The 19,618-nt window shown below is 40.7% G+C and overlaps 1 protein-coding gene across 2 annotated transcripts in view; it reads left to right on the top strand.

The window, feature by feature from the left end:
- Nucleotides 1–19,618, top strand: part of LOC113831991 (KH domain-containing, RNA-binding, signal transduction-associated protein 3) — a 579,685-nt gene that overhangs the window by 120,772 nt on the left and 439,295 nt on the right. The gene's annotated exons all lie outside the window — the stretch shown is intronic.

Below are 19,618 nucleotides of genomic sequence, written 5' to 3'. Positions count from 1 at the left end.
GGGAAACCAAGATCAAAATGTATTATTGAGGGGGGGTCTGCTCTGCAGAATATCCTTTAACAACAACTCAAAGGGGGTGGTATCTCACACCTGGAACAGGGCTATTTGGCTGCATATGACTTCTGGGAAGAGCAGTATTACCCTGTGTAGTGTAACTCCAGTAAAACTCTTTTATCAGATATATGTAAATATGAACCATATAAGATAGTATATTTCCCTGTGATCTTTTCAAGCATGCTCTGTATTATTTTTTAGTTATCCCTCTCTCTCCCTCCCCTCTGCTGTGTCTTCCCAGCCTCACCCCATGTAAAACCCCCTCTCCACTAATTCCTCTTTCCCCTTCATATCACAACATGTATTTTGTTCTTAGGCAATCGTTAAATCTTAGATGAGTAAGCTCCAGCCTCCAGCATGGTATTTCCACCAAACTGGACAGTCAGGAAATCTTCTGTCTCTGATATGGCCAGGAGGGTGTGGACTCACAAAGCCAGTGTTACTCAGCAAGGTAGATTGATTAATCTTCCATGTAGTTTCTCCATATTTTGGGTTCTTGTTCTGATTACTGCAGTAGGCATGTTTTATCAACCGGACAACAGTTAGTTACCCTTACAACATTTGTGATGCTATTGTGCCAATGGACATATCTTTTCAGACTCCTCATGAAACAGAAATTGATATAGAAAAATCTTAGAATTTGGCCAAGAAGGTGGGGGAAGAAGTCTAATTTCCTCCCCACCATGTGTGTGACTGTCTTTCAGTTTATACAAAGCTAGGCAGTAAAGACTTACCAGTTTTAACCATCTCCCAGTTTTTACAGAGAAAAGAATTTCAGAGCTTTATGAGATATAAGACCCCCACCATTTCCACTTCAGGCAGAGTCCTTTGTGCTAAGTCTATGTCTTTGACATGTAGAGAGTAGAAACCATCTCTGTACTTTCTCCAGAAGTCAGTTTCAAGATCTAGACTCTTGAATTTCCATCAAACACACTCATCTGTGCACCAGTCACAGTGCAGGGAATAATTATCTATGGAGTGCTCCAACATCAAGGGGACATCTGTATTATGTAGTTCCCCACAAGGCTTGGGTAGCATGTAAGAGGGGGTGGGAAGAGTTCGAAAGGCAGATGTTGCAGAGGACTGAGGAAAAGACACTCTTCTGGACATAAGAGGACCTCTACACCCATGAACTCATAGCAGCTGCTCAATACATGCATAGGATCGAGCCAGTCAACTTTCCAGCCTGGAGGGAGGAGAGGCACATGAGCTGAGGAGTTGATGGCAGTTGATGGTCTGGGGGTATATAAAGTTAGCTTTCTTTAAGTGTGTGGTTCCTGGTAGATGGACCAAACTCTTGAGTGTATATGGGCAACACTACCTGCACTCGGTGGGTCATTTTGTTTTTTTAGATTAAAGCAAAAAGTGGGGAGTGTTGGATCTTGGAAGAGTTAGGGGGAAAGAATGGGGGTGAATATGGAGTCACATCTTTTGGGTGAGTCCCATGTCATCCAGAGTGAGTCACTAACCCCCATGTCTAGATATAGCAGCATGTAAAGAGCCCCATGGGACACAGGAACATCAGTTGAGTTACATCTCTCTTCTCAGCTGAAGATGTCAGATAAAGTGTTTTCCCTTCTATCCCTCCCCATTTCAGGGTGGATATGAGGATTCTAAGAACTATCAGTGCAGAACAAATCAAAGAGTAGAAAGAAACCATTCTTTTCCTGTTTACAATGCCTGGTCCTTCAGTTTTCAGGCCAGTGGGTCTTTTTTGTTTTTTGTTTTTTTTTTTTTGGATTCACTGAACTTCTCTCTTTGAGTCTTCATGCCCTCGAAGGGGCATCCCAAGAGAGGAAACCAGGTATGTCTGTGCATTCCTGGATATTTCCATCATGCTTCCCTCTAAAATCCATGGTATGAGAAAAAAAACCCATAAATTACATATTCAGTCAATATTTCCATTAGGTAGGGCCTGGGTCATAGAGTGATAAAGGAAAGCAAGTGAAAAAGCTATTAGCTGGAGGTAGTCAGGGAACTTTCACCCAAAGCAGAAGGTAAGTCTGGTGAGGGAGGAGATTCATGGAAATGTGGGTAGCTAGTTATAGTTCATGAAGATGCCATGCTTTTCTGCTGAGTCAGTAGTTTAATATGTAGACTTTCTGGGCTCATCAGCTACATCTCTGCTCAGAGGAAACATTCTGATCCTTTGGGTAGGTCTCTAGATTGCTCTTAAACATTCAGCTCAGATACCTCTCGTATGTTCTTTGTCCTTTCTCTTTCCTTCTTTCCCTCACATTGTAACTTCTATCCATCCACAAGTCACCATTGTCTCCATACTGCACTCAAGGAGTTTATATGCTTCCTCATGGTGAGAGCATGATGTGGCCAAGGAATAAAGAGAGGTCATGACATTGGTTATGCCAGAGTGAGAATTCAGGTCCTCTCGTTGGACTGGGCAAGTTATTTAGCAATGGTAAAGACATGAGTAAAGAATGTAGGTGCAGATTCCCCTCTCAATGCCCCATGCCTTAAGGAAACTCTAGAAAAAGTTATGTGGCATCGTTTTGTTACCTACCTCCCAATGCCTACTCACCAGGGACAGGAGGGCCAACTGGTAGGAGGTGGAGACAGATGATGGAGAAGAGAAGTAGGATGGTCAGAGAGTCTGGAAGTGCTGATTCTCAAGGGTGGGTGAAACTTGGCCAAGAAGCTAAGAGCATATGTCCTAAAATGGCAAGTCCCTTCTTGTACCACCCCCAAGACATGGCACAGTGCTAGGAGGACTACAGATGGAGTCCCAGTCATTCACAGAAGAGAAAGGGCATAGAGCTGTCAAGACAGCTGGGCTGCATCAGAAATGCTACACTAAGCCCACTCACACATGTGCTCCTCAGGAACCTCTGTGGAGCTTAGCTGATGCAGGAGGGGCCTCTGTAGTCCCATTGGATGTAGCTTTCTGTGGTTAGCTGCATACTCCATAACTGAAGTTCAGTGGAAGTGTCAGTGTCAGGCACTCACTTTTCGTCCACCTGTGCAACCACCCCAAAGCAGAAATTACCATTTTCATTTTACTGGTAAGGAAATCAATGCTAACAGAGGCAAAAAAGTTCTTTTAAGTTCATGCAAGTGGGTTCGAGTTCAGGTTTAGCTGCAAGATCTGCCATCTGTCTTAATTTATCTGTTCATTCACTTATTAACTCCTGGAAGGGATGAAAGTGGACTAGATTCCTGCTCTCGTGGAGCTTTTCCTGACAGCAGCATCATTGTATAATTATTAAAGATGATATAGAAAATTAATAAAATATATATAATTTTATAGGTGATATGTTTTGTAAAGCCAAAACAAACAGAGAAACAAAGACACCAGAGATGGCAATAGGGGTTATTTTATTTTAGACTTGGTGTTTGAGAACATTTCTGTATTGATTTGGCATGATTTGACACTCCAGTGAGAATGGTAATCAGCCCAAGGATAGATTCCAGCTTGTCACATTCCACCATCACAAATTCCATCTATTCCATCCCACCCCACTTTGTGACTTCTACCCTGTCCCATCTCATCCTATCCTACAATGCTTCCCTCCCATTTATCTCATTCCATGGCATCTATCTCATTCCATCCCATCTCATTCCATCTGTTTTCATACCCCCTTCGGTTTCTTCCCTGACCCATCCCATAGTCTCTTAACTCATACTATCTACTTAATCCCATTCTATCTCATCTACATAATCCCCATCATCCCATCTCATCTCATCCCATCCATTGAAATCCCATAATACCCATCTCATTGTAGGGAGAGATCTTACTAGGTACCTGTGGTGCTGACCACACCCGTTTGGGCATTGCCCTGGTGCCTGTGTGAGGTTTAGACCTGAGGATGGGACAGGTGCTGCTCTCTCTTTCTCTCTCGCCCGTCTCTCTTTCTCCCCCCCCCCCACTGGATCTCAGAGGGCAGCTGAGATTGGATGTTCAGGGCACTGACCCTGGGTTATCAGTTTCTCATGTAAGTGACTTCTCCCCATTAGAATTAACCTGTGTCACTCTCCTGTGTATGGTAATCTTATTTCAACATGTTTGGGCGTGGCCAGCACCACAGGTACCTAATAAGATCTCTCCCTACATCTCATCTTATCCAATTTAATCCTATCCCATTTCTTTCACTACCAGATACCCTGAAAGCCATACTATTGAATACAGAAAGGCTGTCTTTGCAATCTGATCATTGATTTCTCACATAATCATGGACACTTAGATATCAGGATTAGTAAGAAATATTAATTGATAGATCACTCTGTAACTATCAGAATTCTTCGAAATAATTACCATATGATAGTGAAAAGAGTCAAGTATAAAAGAAAAGCATGTGTATCTCTATTTTCTTTCAATTAAATAAAGAGAAATAGAGAAATAAATTTCATTAACAGTGACCCTTTTAGTTAGACACTCTTCATATTACCTGATAGGTAGAGTCTGGGCTAACTGTGCCCAAGAGATCAGTACAAACTAGTTGACTATTGTTGAATGGAGAGTTGGATATTTACATTTCTTTTTGATTGTGCAAGAGCTTTTCTTTTCATATACAGGATAATCTACTGTTTGAATAATTCACCGTGTTTTAGATCTATGCTCCTCCTCCTACCTCCTCCTCCAGATTTACTCCATCAATTCTCAGTTTCTCTGAAGTTTGAAATCATCAAATGGTGGAATACAGATTTATGTATTCTTTCATTCATTCTGAGCCACAAAATCATTTGAACTGGTTTAAAGAAGGACTTTTATGCAGTTGTAAAGAAAAATAGCATTATGAGATTTGTAGAGAAATGGATGGAAGGGTTGTTCTTGGGGGAGAGGTTCAGACTCTTGCCCCATCCTCTAGTCTCATAGTCTATCTCCATCACTCCTTTCTTTATTTCTCTCCTGTCTGCAGTAAGGTTAAGACACTCTTATACCACATGTTCCTTCTGCCATGATGTTGAGCTCAAGTATATGGGCTAAGCAACCATGGACTAAATAAACCCTCTGAGTCAGTGAGCAAAATAAAACCATTCTGGACTTCTTTTGTCAGGTATATTGTCACAGTGACAGGAAAGTAAGTAATATGGTTATAATTTTGTGGTTTTTCTCACCTCTCATTGTTGATTGGCTTTAGGTGATACTCCAGGTTTGTTTGAATTGCTTGCTTACTTTAATGTATAAAACTGGAAAGAAATGTCTACGCACATGATCTGGAAAAAACAAACAAAATAACAAACCACCAAATTCCTTTTATTCTCTCCTAGACCTACCATAGTGAGAGGGACTCTCTTCCCTCGACAACAAATCACTGTTTTCAAGGTTGCCAATGAACTCTGCAATGTTAAATACGGTAGCTCATGTGGGCCCTCATGCCTCTTGTCCTATTTGCATCCTTTGCACAGATGGTCCCTCTCTCAGTCCTCAGCGTAACACTCTTTCTTTGCTATCCATATTTCTTGGATTTCCTCCTGCCTCTGTGACTGCTCTTTTTTGATCACCTTTCAGCCTCATCTCTTTTCCTGACCTTGGAACTTTTGAAGATTCAGAGCTCAGTGCTGGAGTTCTTCATTTTTCATACTTACATTCTTTTTTTTTGTGCTCTCATCTAGTCTTGGAGTTTTAAAAAGCATCTATCCATAGACAGCCTCCTTTGCTCTTCAGATTCTATACTACTAGATATCTCATTTGAATGTCTAAAAGACATCTTAATTTAACATGTCTAAAACCAGATCTTCCCCCAACAAACCTGTTCTTCCTCCAAACATCCTAAGCTTGGCAAATGAGTTCTCAGTAAAAGTCCTTCTGCCTTCTCAGACTAAAATCCTTGTAGTTGTGCTTAGCAACTTCTCTCAGACCCTACGACTAACCCATGAGCAAATCTTGTTGACTGTCCTTCAAAACATGCTGCTCCTCTGATCTCCAGTATTCATTCTTATCTTCTCCACAATTCTCTTTGGCTCAGATTATAATAAAAGAGTTCTTTTCTTCCCTATCCAGTCTATTCCAAATACCATAGTCATTAACAAAAAGCAACAGTAATTATAATTACAATATTGATGCATTATTGGAGTTTACATTTCCAAACACCTCATTTTTATCTTTGGCAGTATAGGAACGTGGGAAGATTTGTAAAAATGTCCTTCTCAAAGTTTCTCTCCCTCACTGTTGAATCAAACATTAATCAGGGTTACCGTTTCGAGGGATTTTGCAGATGTAATTAACATCTCAAATTAATTGGCCTTACAATAAAGGTAGAGGCATTATCCCATCAGATGAGCCTTTTGAAAAGTGGAATTTTCCCCAAGCTGGTAGCAAGGAATCGAGATTGGGAGCCTGAACACTGTGGGCTTTGAAGGAGGAGGGGGCAAATCAGGGGCAGCAAATGGCCTATAAGAAGTAGGAGTGGTCCCCAGAGGAGAGTTGCAGGGAAATGACAATTGCACAACCACCAGAAACAATTTGAACAAATATGCTTCCTTGGGGTTTTCGGAGAAGAGACCAACTCATATCTTGAGTTTAGTCTTGTGGCGCCCTAAGCCACAAGGGAGATTAGGGTTTTAGGATTTATCTATGAAGCCTACCTATAATCCTGACCTATGGAACTGTGAGACGAACAGACCACATTGTTTAAAACTGTTGACTTTATGGTATTAGTGTGCAACAGTAGAAATCTATGCAGGAAACAATGAGAGACTGGTTTATTCCATGGTAAATGTCATTTTCAAAGTAAGCAGTGTCTTTATTCTTCTTTTGAGAAAATGGTTATTAGTGAAAAAAAATGAAAAGCATTTTGAGCCAGTTACCACTAAACTTGGTAATTATTTATTTGTTTACCTTGGTATCAGAGTCACTAGAGAAAAAAATGTGGATTGTTTTTCTTACTGTCTGACAGCAGAAAAGATATCCGTTACTGAAAAACAAAAAGAGAAAAAAAAAACTGGATTCTTTGTATGATCGTCTCAAAGCAATTTATTAGTTGATGTTGCATGTAAGATCCATTTCATGACAGGAAAATCAACATATTAAATAGGAATTTATTTAATATGCAAAGTTATTTTGTATATTTTTGCTTAAGATTTTTAAAGTGAGAAAAATAGTTTAAGCCTAAGAAAATCCTACACTAAAATAGTGATATTTGCATTTTCATTGTTAATTCTCAGAAATGCAATGTATGCATCAACTAGCAACAGCAACAGAAACAACTATGAAGTTGTTAAGATGGAACAGATGCATCATTATCTCACAAGTGGTGGTTTTCTTTTTCTTTTCTTTCTTTTTTTTTTTGCAAGAGGAAAACAGTGAAGACCTTAACTTTTTTCAGAGTTGCTATGAGTATTAAAAGTAAATTCAAAATGCTGCATAACAAACAGCTGAACTGGATCTCCATCTTTTGTAGAATATTTTTATGTGCATTTTTACCCACCCTTGCAATAGTCCATAAGGTATATCTTAGTTAATTTTCTATTGCTCTGACAAGACATCATAACTCATGTAACTTATAAGGGAAAAAAGTAATTTATTTGTGGCTTACAGTTGCAGAGAGTGTGTTCATGACCATCATGTTGGGGAGCATGGAAGCAGGCATGCATGGAGATGGAGCAGAAGATAGAGCTTACATTTTGATTTATTATTTTTTATTAGCAACACACACACACACACACACACACACACACACAGAGGGAGAGAAAGAGAGATTGGAGATGACATGAGCTTTTGAAACCTCAAAAACCACCCTCTGTGAAATACCACTTCCAGTAAGGCCACACCTTATCATCCTTCCCAAATAGTTCCACCAACAGGGACCAAATATTCAAATATATTAGCTTATGGGGACTATTCTCATTCGAACCACCATAGGGAATTATTATCAATCTGTTTTGACAAGGGAAGCAAAGAGGGCCATCACCTATTCCCTTGTCTCTTTCTTCATATGGCCTGCTCTCAAGCTACCATCTCTCTGGAGAAAGGAGTCTCAGGCAGTAGAAACTCACACATCAAAAGACATTGGTGGTTTAGGGGTGATTTACCAATGTTTCTATGGTTACTCCACACAATCAGAGTCCCTCTACTGCTATAGATGTGGAAGTTTCTGGAAATCCTGAGAATAGGTACTACCACAACACCAAAACCCTAGGTGTTAGGATCAAATGAACCCCCTCAAGTTTTAAGAACATTACAGATACTACCATGTAAAGGGAAAGTATCTCATTTTCGTTAAAGTATCAATATTCTATTTTGATGAGAACTAAATATAAAGTGCCCCCCAGGTCAGAGTCAAGAAATCGACTCCATCCTTCAAATGTGGCAACAAATTCAGGCTACCGAGGTACAACGACTTTTTTTTTTTTAATAAGTGTTATAGGGATAGGGAGTATCTCTGCTTACATACTAAATCTGAAATAGCCTGAATGCTGGGATGTGGGAATATCTCCTTATCCCAGGCTCTAGTGGAAACAGTGGTCCTAACTCTGTATACATGGGATCCTCTCTTTCCTGGAAGGGGGATAGAGACCAGGCAGATTCCACAAACTCTGAAGACCAAGCTCTGAAAGAGTGACAATTTCAGGTCTTCTGTAGCCTTTAGGTTCCCAGCCCCATACCCCAGCCACTGGTGTGTTATCTAAGATCCAAGAAACTTGGAGCTGAGAAAACATCTGTTTCTCCTGACAGATTGGTTTGTAAGCTCAGACATGGCAGTTCTTTAAGAAAAAGCACACCAAGAAAATTTAATTACATTTAGTTGGAACTAAAAGCCCCATGCAGTGCAATAAGGATACTGTCATTTATTTTTAATTATCTCTTGTGGCAAAAAATGTGTATTTTATGCTAACCATTTCACTTATGTTTACAAATGAGGAGCAAAGCCTTTGGGAGGGAAGTGGTTTGCCTGAAGACTGTAGGAAGGGTGTAGGTGGAGCTAAGACTTCAATCCACATTCTGGTCAATAACAAGAGTAGTATTTGCCATCCTTATTGTTCCCAGAAGTAATCTTTCGAAAAATTTATTTTAGTTTTTCTTTTTATTGAAAATCGATTTTTTCACACATATGTTCTGATTTTGATTTCTCCTCTCTCCACTCATCCCAACTTCTTCCCACCTCTCCTCTCATTTGGATCCACCCCTGTTCTGTCTCTCATTAGAAAACAGAGATCTAAGTAAGTGATAGCAATATAATATAATATGATAATGATAAGATCAAACAAAACAAAGAAATTGGAATAGGGCAAAACAAATGGAAAAAAAAGAGCCTAAGAAAAGACAAAAGAAACAGATATAGGTACAAAGACACACTCATTCACACACTCAGGAAGCCCTTAGGAAACAAAACTGGAAGCCATAATATATGTGCAAAGTAGATAGATAGATAGATAGATAGATAGATAGATAGATAGATAGAGATGATAGATAGATAGATAGATAGATAGATAGATAGATAGACGCAAAGCAGCATGCACAGGGCTTGTACAAGTGTGCACCAGATGAGGTCTTAGAGCTGCTATCCCTAACTCAGAAACTATCTCCAAATCATAACAACTTGCAAATGCAAAGTTGGTTTTCTCCAAGGGAGTCTTACTGGGGGAAATAACCTACTTTTAAGGATAGACCCATATATCTAGCCATAGATGGCCAACAGAAAATGAGCTCAACGGCATCTTTAGAGGTTATTTGTCTCATAATGTCATGTCAGAGCTTGTATTTGCTTTTAGTTTCAATAGCAGTAGTGATTATATTTAATACATTATCATTTGTGGTGGGAAGCCTCTTCATTCATGACATATATGTGTGTCTTTACACCATCTCCTTATCTTCAGTATAAGTGAAACCTAGGGACTACTCTCTAACAATGCAAGACTAGAAAGACAAGCAGCAGCTTCATAAAGAGGTTTCTGCTGGTGTTTCTTCTCTACACCCCATCTATAGCCCTTGTTTAAGGAAAAGCAAAATACCCATTGGAGAAATACATGTGACATTAACCGATGCCTCAGACAGCTAAAGGATCTGACCAACTAATAACAGTAACATTTCCCTGAGTTGAGCTTTAAGATCTACATAGCCACAGCCAACAACTTGAAAGCAGTTTTATGAGAGATCATGAGCCAGATGGCATCCCAGCAAAGCAGCTCTCAGATTCTAACCTACAGAAAGAACAAATGTGGGATAACCTGTCATATGGCAATAGGTAGTAGAGGCGATTCCTCATACCAATATCACCCCCAAAATAACTACTGCTTCTTAAATACCTCATAATGTCAAGAACACATTCTAAGATCTCCAAGTGCAACAACTCATATTCTACTTAAAACAGCCCTGCTCCATATCCAAGACTGATTGAGACACAGGGCGGTAGGAACACCAGACCAGCACCCAATACATCTAAGATTCATGTCTGAAATTGAAGCCTTCTTTACCATCACAAAGGGCCACATGAGAGAACAGACTCTATTGTAGAAGCTGGTTGGCCATAGCTTTGTTGAATAGATGCTTGGGATGCTCTACAGGTGCTGATACACACAAATCCTCCGAAAATATCCGTGATCTTTGGACCAGTGCAAAGAGTCTCTTTTATATGTTGCATTCTGAGCCCCTGCTGGGATGGCTCTCTTGGATGTGTGCTGTCATTTGAAAAAATAAATTAAAGCACTTTGAAGGGCAAAAAAACCACATGAGGGTGATCTCCCAATGTCTGTCCTTGGAACTGGTACCTTATCATTCCATCAACTAAAGTACGTTAAGTAGCTCAGCTCCACACCAGTGGTGCAGAAACTGCTCCTGATCTTGGATGTAGAATGGGGAAGGAGTTGCTGAACACAGATCCCAGCTCCACACCCAGCTCTACAGTCAAGGAGACACACAACTGATGTGGAAGGCCACAGCCAGTACTAAGGTGCAGCTCTCTGTGGCTTTCAACCTATGCTTTTTCTTGAAGAAAGCTTCCACAGTCCTAGTACTGTAGGCTTCTTAGATTCTCTATACAATAAAAAAAAGAAATTAATGATAGCAACAAGGTGCTCTGAGGAAACTTAGCAAAGGCTAGAACTAGAAAGGGAACTTCAACTGGGAATAGTCAGGGGCCTGATGGGTTTAAGTAGTGGAAAAAACAGGGAGGTGAAGCCAAGTGGACATGAATCTAGCCCGATGCTCCCAGGCTAACAAGGAAGGGAGACCCAATGTAGTGCTGCTACTTAAGCTGAGAGGACACTGATTCAGGCTTTCTACAAAGAGAGGTCACAAGTACCAAAGTGGGGATAGCCACATATTATTCCAATGGGGCATGGTGAGCAAAGAATTCTGCAGGTTAGATAAACATGGATCTGAGTGGTTAAACTAAATCTTTTCTCCTTAGTGTTTTGTTCTAGAAAGCCAGAGAACAGAGAACGGTGTCTTGAAGCAATAATTAAAAAAAAATAACAAAGACTTGGTTGCTTACGATGTCTATGTTGAATGCCTCTATCACTTTATTTAGAAAACAGTTATTCTTTCACCACACAGTTTTGCACTTCTGTTGTTGTATATTAGGCACTTAGTTTCTGTCATAGGAGGCTATTACGTCATTGAACACGGTCAGGTATTTTCCCAAAGGAACATAAAGTCAGTGAGAGGAAATCCTCATGACCAGTCCAACAACCCATGGTAAGTCCTACAGTGGAAGTGAGTATGAGTGTTCTGGGGAATCTAGAACTTGGGGGAAAGATGGGCATCCTGGAGCAGGTGGTACAGACACCTGGAGTGTGGGCCTCCAAGAGGGGAGGAGGGAGACCTGTGTGTGCACAAAAGTGCAGTTAGGTGGAGAGAGTACTGCGGCATGATGGGAATGTGGGTTCATGAGAATGAGTGCATGAGAGGTAGGAACCTACCCACGTCAGCTAAACAGGAGGGCTCATGTCTTCTCTCATCCTTTTTCTGACTCCCAGCTCCTGTAGGGACCATTCCTCTTTCTGTCTTGTCTACTTTGGTTTTAGTGCTGCTGCTGCTGACTCCATAGACTTCTTGATGCACATTTCTGACAATGCTCATCTTTCTTGTAATATTCTTCCTTGGAGGTTAAGGCAGTTAGAAACCCAGAAAAGACTTTGGTGTGCTGGGTTAAGTAAGGCCAATTCCCTTTGCTTCTACCTGGGGCTTTTGTTTTATTAGAAAAATTAATGAGAAAAAAAGACTATAGGTTTTTTAAAGTAGAAATGTCCACTTCCCTGAACTCTATGATTCTTTAGACTTTGAAGTCTTATTCCCATTTATAACATGCAAGGTCTACCTTAGGGCTTGTTGGGTACTTCACCGATGAGTCATGGAACAAGACAAACATCTTCTAGGCTCTGTATAATGTGTGTAAGGACTATGAGATTTTCTGTAGTCCTCTTAGCATCTTGGAATCACAAGCATTGGTTTCCTCAGACTGAAGGCAAGCAAATCCATGCTTATAGAAGTGTACACAGTTTACCCAAGATCATACAGACAGAACAAGGCATAGCTAGCATCTGGACCTATGTCTGAGTTCCTAGTCAGTGATTCACAGAACATTGTCATTTCCCTTTCTTTTGTTTAACAAAGGCTGATGAACCTTCAAGAGGCTCCTCCCCCAAACTTACTAGATGCAAATCAATCCTAAACAAGCACCCAACATCCATGATCACAATAAATACTCTGGTTACTGCAACATATTTTCCTCAACTTTTCACAGAAATTCACCCCAAGTTGCCTTTATTTTGGATTCTCTTAACTCAACAATAGCATGTCTGTGATTATCTTCATATATAGGAAAAGGCTGTTGGGCTGTGAAGACAATGAGTGATGTAGTTACTGGTTCTCCTCTTAATAGTTTACCAATTTATGGGCCAGAGGATTTGTAGAAATCAGGCTGTTTAGAGCACTTCAGGGCCAGGCATTGGCAGCACATGCCTTTAATTCCAGCACCCAGGAGGCAGAGGCAGGCGGATCTCTGTGAGTTTGAGGGCAGCATGGTCTACAGAGCGAGTGCCAGGATGGGCTCCAAAACTACACAGAGAAACCCTGTTTCAAAAGATTTATCTGGAAGTGAGGCTTTTCACTACACCCTCCCCCCTCCCCGCCAGTAGCAACCAGACAATTCTGTAGCAGTAACTGCCAAGATTACTGGGAATGGGAAACTTCTGTCTTCTTAGCAGTGACCAGGAACACCCTGTTGGTGTCAACAAAAGCTCACATAGCCTCTGGATGTCTAGGGGCTAGAGAGATAATTTTGTGCTTAAGAGCACCTACTGCTATTGCAGAGGACCAGGATTTAGTTCCCAGCCCCAACATGGTGACTCATGACTGCCTATAATGCAGGTTCCAAGGGATCTAATACCTTCTCCTGAGCTTTGTGGCACCCTGTGTGCACATGGTGTACAATAAGTCATGCAGTGACACACACATACACATAAATTAAAGATGTTTTTAAAATAGAACTCTGTACTTCTAACTTCAGCCATGCCTGGTAGACCCTTGTAAACACTGCTGGAATGGGGATTTAAGATGACAGCTAATGTACAAGCTTTATCCAGACTCTTAAAATATAGCCTGCAAATGTGCAGGGTCCAGAGAAGAATCAATCTTTATGCCAACAACCAGGGAAACATCAACCTAAAGAAAATAGAAAAAATATACAACTAACATGAATGATGATATGACAGAGATATTAGAATTATCTGACAGGTTTTAAAGCAGTCATGCTTTTAAAATGACAGATTTTTAATAAGTAATTAGTGACATCTTTGTAATGAATAAAAAGAAAGCCTCAGAAAAATCTGAAATTTAGAAACATGTAGAAGAAATAACGAAGAGCCAAATACAAACTTGGAAATTTTAAAACTAAAAACATGCAACAGCCAAATAGAGAGTTCAGTGTATGCACTCAAAACCAAAATGGGAGAAACAGAAGAGTCACTGACATAGAGAGATTCGTAGGAATTACCTGGTCTGAACAGCAAAGATAAAGCTAGTTAATAAAAACACAGGAGAATCTTGGGAGCTGGTGTAACTAACACAAGACATGGCATTCCTGTCATCACAGTTCCAGTGAGAGGATGGAAGGAGCTGGAAAAATGCTTGAAGAAATAATGACTGTAAACATCATGAATTTGGCAAGTAGCATGTTATTCATGAAAGTGAGAGACGCTCCATCACGAAGCAGTCCTCACAAGGTCTAGCATGATCAAATATTAAAAATCTAAAGAAAAAGAGGCCCTGGCTTTGAAAGAGAGCAAGGGGTGTATGCATGGGAGAAGTCGGAGGAAGGAAAGCTGTGAGGAGTTGGGGGGGGAAATGTAATTATTCTATAATCTCAAAAAGTCAAAAATTATAATTAGAAAAGAATTGCACTTTTAGTTGATGTGCTAATTCATTAACATAATTATGTCATTATAACACAACATCCAATACTTATTTAACTAAAAATTATAAAATGAGTTCTCAAGGTTGACAAAAATATAAGATGAGTGAGAAGAGAATAAAAGCAAAAAGTTGTTCCAGGGTCATTTGTAAGTGTGAACTTGTATTTTGTAGAACAGGTTCATAAAACACGAAAACATAGAAGTTAAGCATCACAGTACAAATATTTTAGCTAAAATATAATACAGGGTGTGTGTGTGTGTGTGTGTGTGTGTGTGTGTGTGTGTGTGTGTAGAGCACAAAGCTAAGAAATTGACACCCATTGCTTTTAAGGATAGAGAAGGGAAAGACAGTTGATGATTTGTTTGTAAATATTAAGTAACTTTGACTTTTAAAGCCATTTACACGTATTTCATTGATTAAAAAAAGAAAAATAAATAAACCAAAAAAATTGAGGAAAAAATATAGCCGTAGATTTCTTTCATCTAGTTAGTTACTCTGTAGAGATGGTTTGGTTAAGTGAAACATATTCACTCCCATGGAAATGTTTTAGAAGACAGAGGCACACTTTCAAATAATTTCTCAGTACCCTCCCTGCACCTGATGGTGTTGATAATAATGTAGTAACATGATTAGATGCTCTAGTATGTGGAGCCAGTGGAGGGCATGGGAGAACAATGGTACACCTGTGCTGCTATTCATCTTCTTGACTCTTATTTGAGATCTCTGCCTCTGTAAAGATGGAGGATTTGGGGCTGTGGTAATAGAGCAGATCCATGTACCACCTTAATGATCCCATCTTTCTCCTTTATAACCCACTGAGGACCGAGTGACTGGAAAACAACCATATTAAAATGCAGCCACCAGCCCAGCTATACCAACAAGGAAGGAGAAAAATCAACACAATGGATGATTTTTTAATTGGATCAAAGGAGGGTCATTTATCGAGCTCTCCACTCTGGCATAGGCTAAGATTTCTGATTTGCACCATGCAGTATTCATAATTTGAAGGTGTCTGCCAACAGGTAGGAAGTCTCCCATGCCTCGTGGAGCTGGAAATTCACAAACCATCAGTTGTTTTGCCCATGTGGAAGCAAAGAACATTACTATCTTGTAAATGAGGAAAGTCAGATGTCAATTCATTTCTGAGCACTGATATATGGAGATGGAAGCTGAGGTCATTGTTTTAAATGGTTCAAAATACTAGGTAGAGATGGGAACAGAACATATATCAAGCTTCAGGGGGAGTGCCGAGGTAGAGATTTACAGAATGTTAGCAGAACATCAGAAAGAAAAGAGAGCAAGTTCCTGTTTCTCCCTGCTTATATCCTGTCTCCACCCAGCTGTCTCATTTCCTGTCTGTCTGTACAGACCTCCAGACCTCTATGGTTAGCTAGTGGCAAGCTCCATTCTCTGACCTTCAGACAGGCTTTATTTGTATAAGCAAGGTATCAGCAGAGCTGAACTATTTGTTCATTTCATTTCATTCATTTTCTCATCAATTGAACCAATATTAATTAAGAATGTGGGGCTAGATATTTGTTGGATCCTGATGACTTATCTGGGAGTACACTAGGTTGAGTAATTCTTTTCATGAAAGTTGAAATCTAGTACAAAGGTCTTGGCTATGACTCAGAATCTTCTCGAGTTGAGGTAGAGGTGTTGTAAATATCCTGATGGACAATTCTCCCTGGAAGCAAAGGAGCAAAATACTTGACCAGGAACTTGTTGTGCTCCTCTAGTGAGAGCAGTGTCCAAGCTTGAGACTTGGCTCAAAGGAACAGATTGACAAGAAGTGTTCAATTTAAATGGTGATTGTGGTGAAGGAAACACATAAGATAAAATAACAGAATGGTGGGAAGAAGACATGTACATTGACCAAATAAGTCAGAGGAGACTTCACTGAGGAGACATTGCTCAAGGATGAGGGTCTGAGGTTGTCATCCAAGGAAGAGATAAGAAGCACTCATGAGGCTCAGGGAGAGAGGATGGAACTTGGCTGTGCTATCTGTGAGGCCATCAACTTCAGGGCTTCAATCTGGGTCTTAAGTACACAAGGGGATAGGTTGAGGTAGCAAAGGACAAGGCTTCTCTACTTGTCAATGTAGTTTGGGTTATGGTCTTGATAAAGGAATTGAAAATGACGAGGGAGGGTTAAGAAAAGAATAGAAAGAGAAATCGTACAAAAGGTGGAAGGAAGAGAGGGACTTTTCCTCGTAACTCTGTTCTGTTTCCCTTCTCCTTCCCTCTTTCTCTCTCTCTCTTCTCCACACCCCCACAAGAACATAAGGAATTCAAATTCTAGATGGATCTTGGACCTGTGACACAGAGTTTTTTCATCTTCACCAGTTCTCTGAAAAAGCTACTCAGCATTCTTGGAAATGGTCATGAGAACAATTTGAGTACATCCATGGTGGAGATTTAGGTCCAGAATGCCAGGCCCTGATGTGAGCTTACTTTGGTTGGATAAGGGTATAGCAGAGACAGCCTTAAAATATACAAGTTCCTAAGTTTATGAGCGGTATTGGCATTCTGAATGTGCCTTATCTTTCTTAATACCTTGGAATTCTGGCTTCTTCCACCCTCTGCAATCTGCTCAAAATCCACTGGGAAGGAACTTATAAAATCACCAACACAATCATATCATATACATAAAAAGGGAAACATCCATCAATGACTTCTTGTAACACAAATAGGACTCAAAGTCTCTTTCTAGCTAAGAAACCCACATGATCAATTGTGCCTGCCTCTATAAATACATCTGCATCCCCTTCTGTCTTCTGCATCATTCTCCTGTGGCAGATCGTATAAAGGCCTCCATGAGACCTGCAAGTACAGAATAAGGAGTTCATAGTCCCTCAAACTAGAGTCTGCTGGTGTTCTGCTCTCAGACATATTTGAAGCTCTGATGCCTCCAAGAATAAGCACAATTTGGTCCCTATTGGAGGTCAGAATGGTCCAAGAAAGGCAGAATCAGTTAAATCAGAGTTACTATGTGCCCGTTGCTTGCCTCAGCCCTGTTTGAAGCCTCCATGAACAGGAACCACTCTATGATGATCTTTAAATATGCCTCACTTTTTTAAATCAAAGAAAGAAAATTGTTACGAGAACCCATGATTCTATTCGTTAAAGGTAGCCATCAATAAGGTGGGGTCTATTGTTTCTGTTTCATTAAGAGAGTGGTGGGAATTAAGGTAGAGAATGCTGTATTAATGCCTACGCTTTTGTTTCCTTGTATTCTTTGCTAGTTTTCACTTGCAGTGATCAGTATCCTAAAATAGTTACCATAGATTTTGTGCATTTGACATCAAAGGGTAAGCATTCCTTCACTTTGCTAGTGGTTTTCTGGGAAAGAAAAGGAGAGAGACAGAGGTTGAGAACATCTTCTGTGTCAAGCTTTGTGCAGCTGTCTCTCCCATGCCCTGTCCTTTGAGCCTCCCAGTGGCCAGTAGGCAAGCACCATATTTCTCATTGGACAGCTGAGGAAACCTTGACATAGACTCTAAGAGAGGCTAGATTTTGACTCACATCTGCTGATGTTAGTGTCTGTGCTCTACCTAAAGCAAGATGTGTAGTTAGAGAAGCAACATACTTCATCTGAGTCATCTTCTGACTACCAAAGCCTGGGCATAGCACACTGAAGAGCCAGCAAAGGGGGACCTACCATCTGATTTACTCTCCAAGCAGGAGTATTTTTGAGATGCAAAATGGTGCTATCAATAGTTGTTCCTGATTAACACCCATTGCAGGAACTCTCTCAGAGACAAACAGAGGTGCTGATCATTCTACATGTACAAATGTGCAAACCTCATAGAGCCTTGGGTTCCTCTTCACAGGAAGTGCAACTCCAAACCACAGAGCTGAAGTTCAGGGCAGCTGGCATTCTCACTCAGGTCTTTGTGATTCCTGAGTTCCCCAAGTTTCTTTCCAGCATGGCTTCCCAAAGGTCCTGAGTTCCATTTCTCTAAACTACAGATTCCCCCTGGGGCTGAGCATGAGGTAGGCATTGCCAAGAGCATCCCTCTTATGCCAGCACATGAGGGACATCATCTTCTCTTCAAATCTTTTTATTCCCAGAGACATCCTGTCTTCACTTCCCCATATGGAGGCTCCCTCTGCACCAGGTCTTGGGGACTTGGCAAGAAGACATGAGCTTTCCTTGTGCCAAGTGCAGCATGCTCTGTGGTCTCAGGATTATTTTTCCCATCTGACTGCCCCATGTGTGTTCCTTCATCCAGATCCATGTGTTAATCTGTTCAGTCAATGGTTTGCTAATCACTGCTTTAATTTACCACGCTTTTATTGAAGAATAACTCTAGGCAGGGTCTCTGTTAATTGGTGTGACTAAGAGAAAACTAAGGTAGTCATACACGTTCTTCATCTTTAAGGGTCTCACAGACCACTGCAGGATGCAGATAGCTCCCATTGTGTAGACAAGAAGGTGCTAGGGACAGAAAAAAAATGGCCACTGCCATCTGATTAGGATAGTCAATGGCATCTTCTTGGGTGAAGAGACAGAGCAATTACCTCCACTTACCTCTTACCCATGGCTGGCCCCTCTGATAACTGGGTTTGAGTCGGTTTGTGCCTAATGAGCTCTGACTGGTCCATATAATGTTTTCCCAGGTATCTGGTGGTTTACTATGCCAGGTCATTAGGTACCAGAATGAACATGCTCTAGAATTCAAAGTCTCTTGGACTTGGGTTCCTAGTTGTTCTGAGCATCATAGTCAGCTGGGGGATTTATTAGCAAGCCAATATTTTAAGCTTCATTTGTGAAACTCTCCTTCACAGAATCCAGAGCACAGTCTGTGCATCTCACTGTTGTACATGAAGCATCCCCGGTGAATGCAGGTGGGTCACACATTCAGAAACGTTGAGTGGAGACACTTAGAACCAGGCGAGGCGTTTCAGACAGTCGTGTTAAAGAAAATCTGAGACTTACGAAGGCACATCGAGTCAAGGGGTGGAAGATGATTCAGTGACAGGGTGTTGGGATGTGGAGGACTAAGGCAAATAGTGGGTGGAAGGAAATGAAAATTCTGGAGGATAGGTACAAACTACATTTCAACTCCAAGGGCTGAGATCATGCTGACAAAACTGACTTTATTGCGCAGACAGTTGTTGGAAGTGTGGAAGGTATTTTAAGGAGCCACTAAAAAAATTTCCAGTGAAGTTCCACAAGATGAAGGCCTCAGACATTGTCTAAACCCTTATAAACAGTGTTTTTGTGAACAGGAATTCATGCCCTTCATTTAG

Source organism: Cricetulus griseus, chromosome 10 (assembly GCF_003668045.3).
Source record: "Cricetulus griseus strain 17A/GY chromosome 10, alternate assembly CriGri-PICRH-1.0, whole genome shotgun sequence".
Lineage (NCBI taxonomy): Eukaryota > Metazoa > Chordata > Mammalia > Rodentia > Cricetidae > Cricetulus > Cricetulus griseus.
The sequence above is the reverse complement of the archived record's forward strand: the minus strand, read 5'-3'. Positions and strand labels throughout refer to the sequence as shown.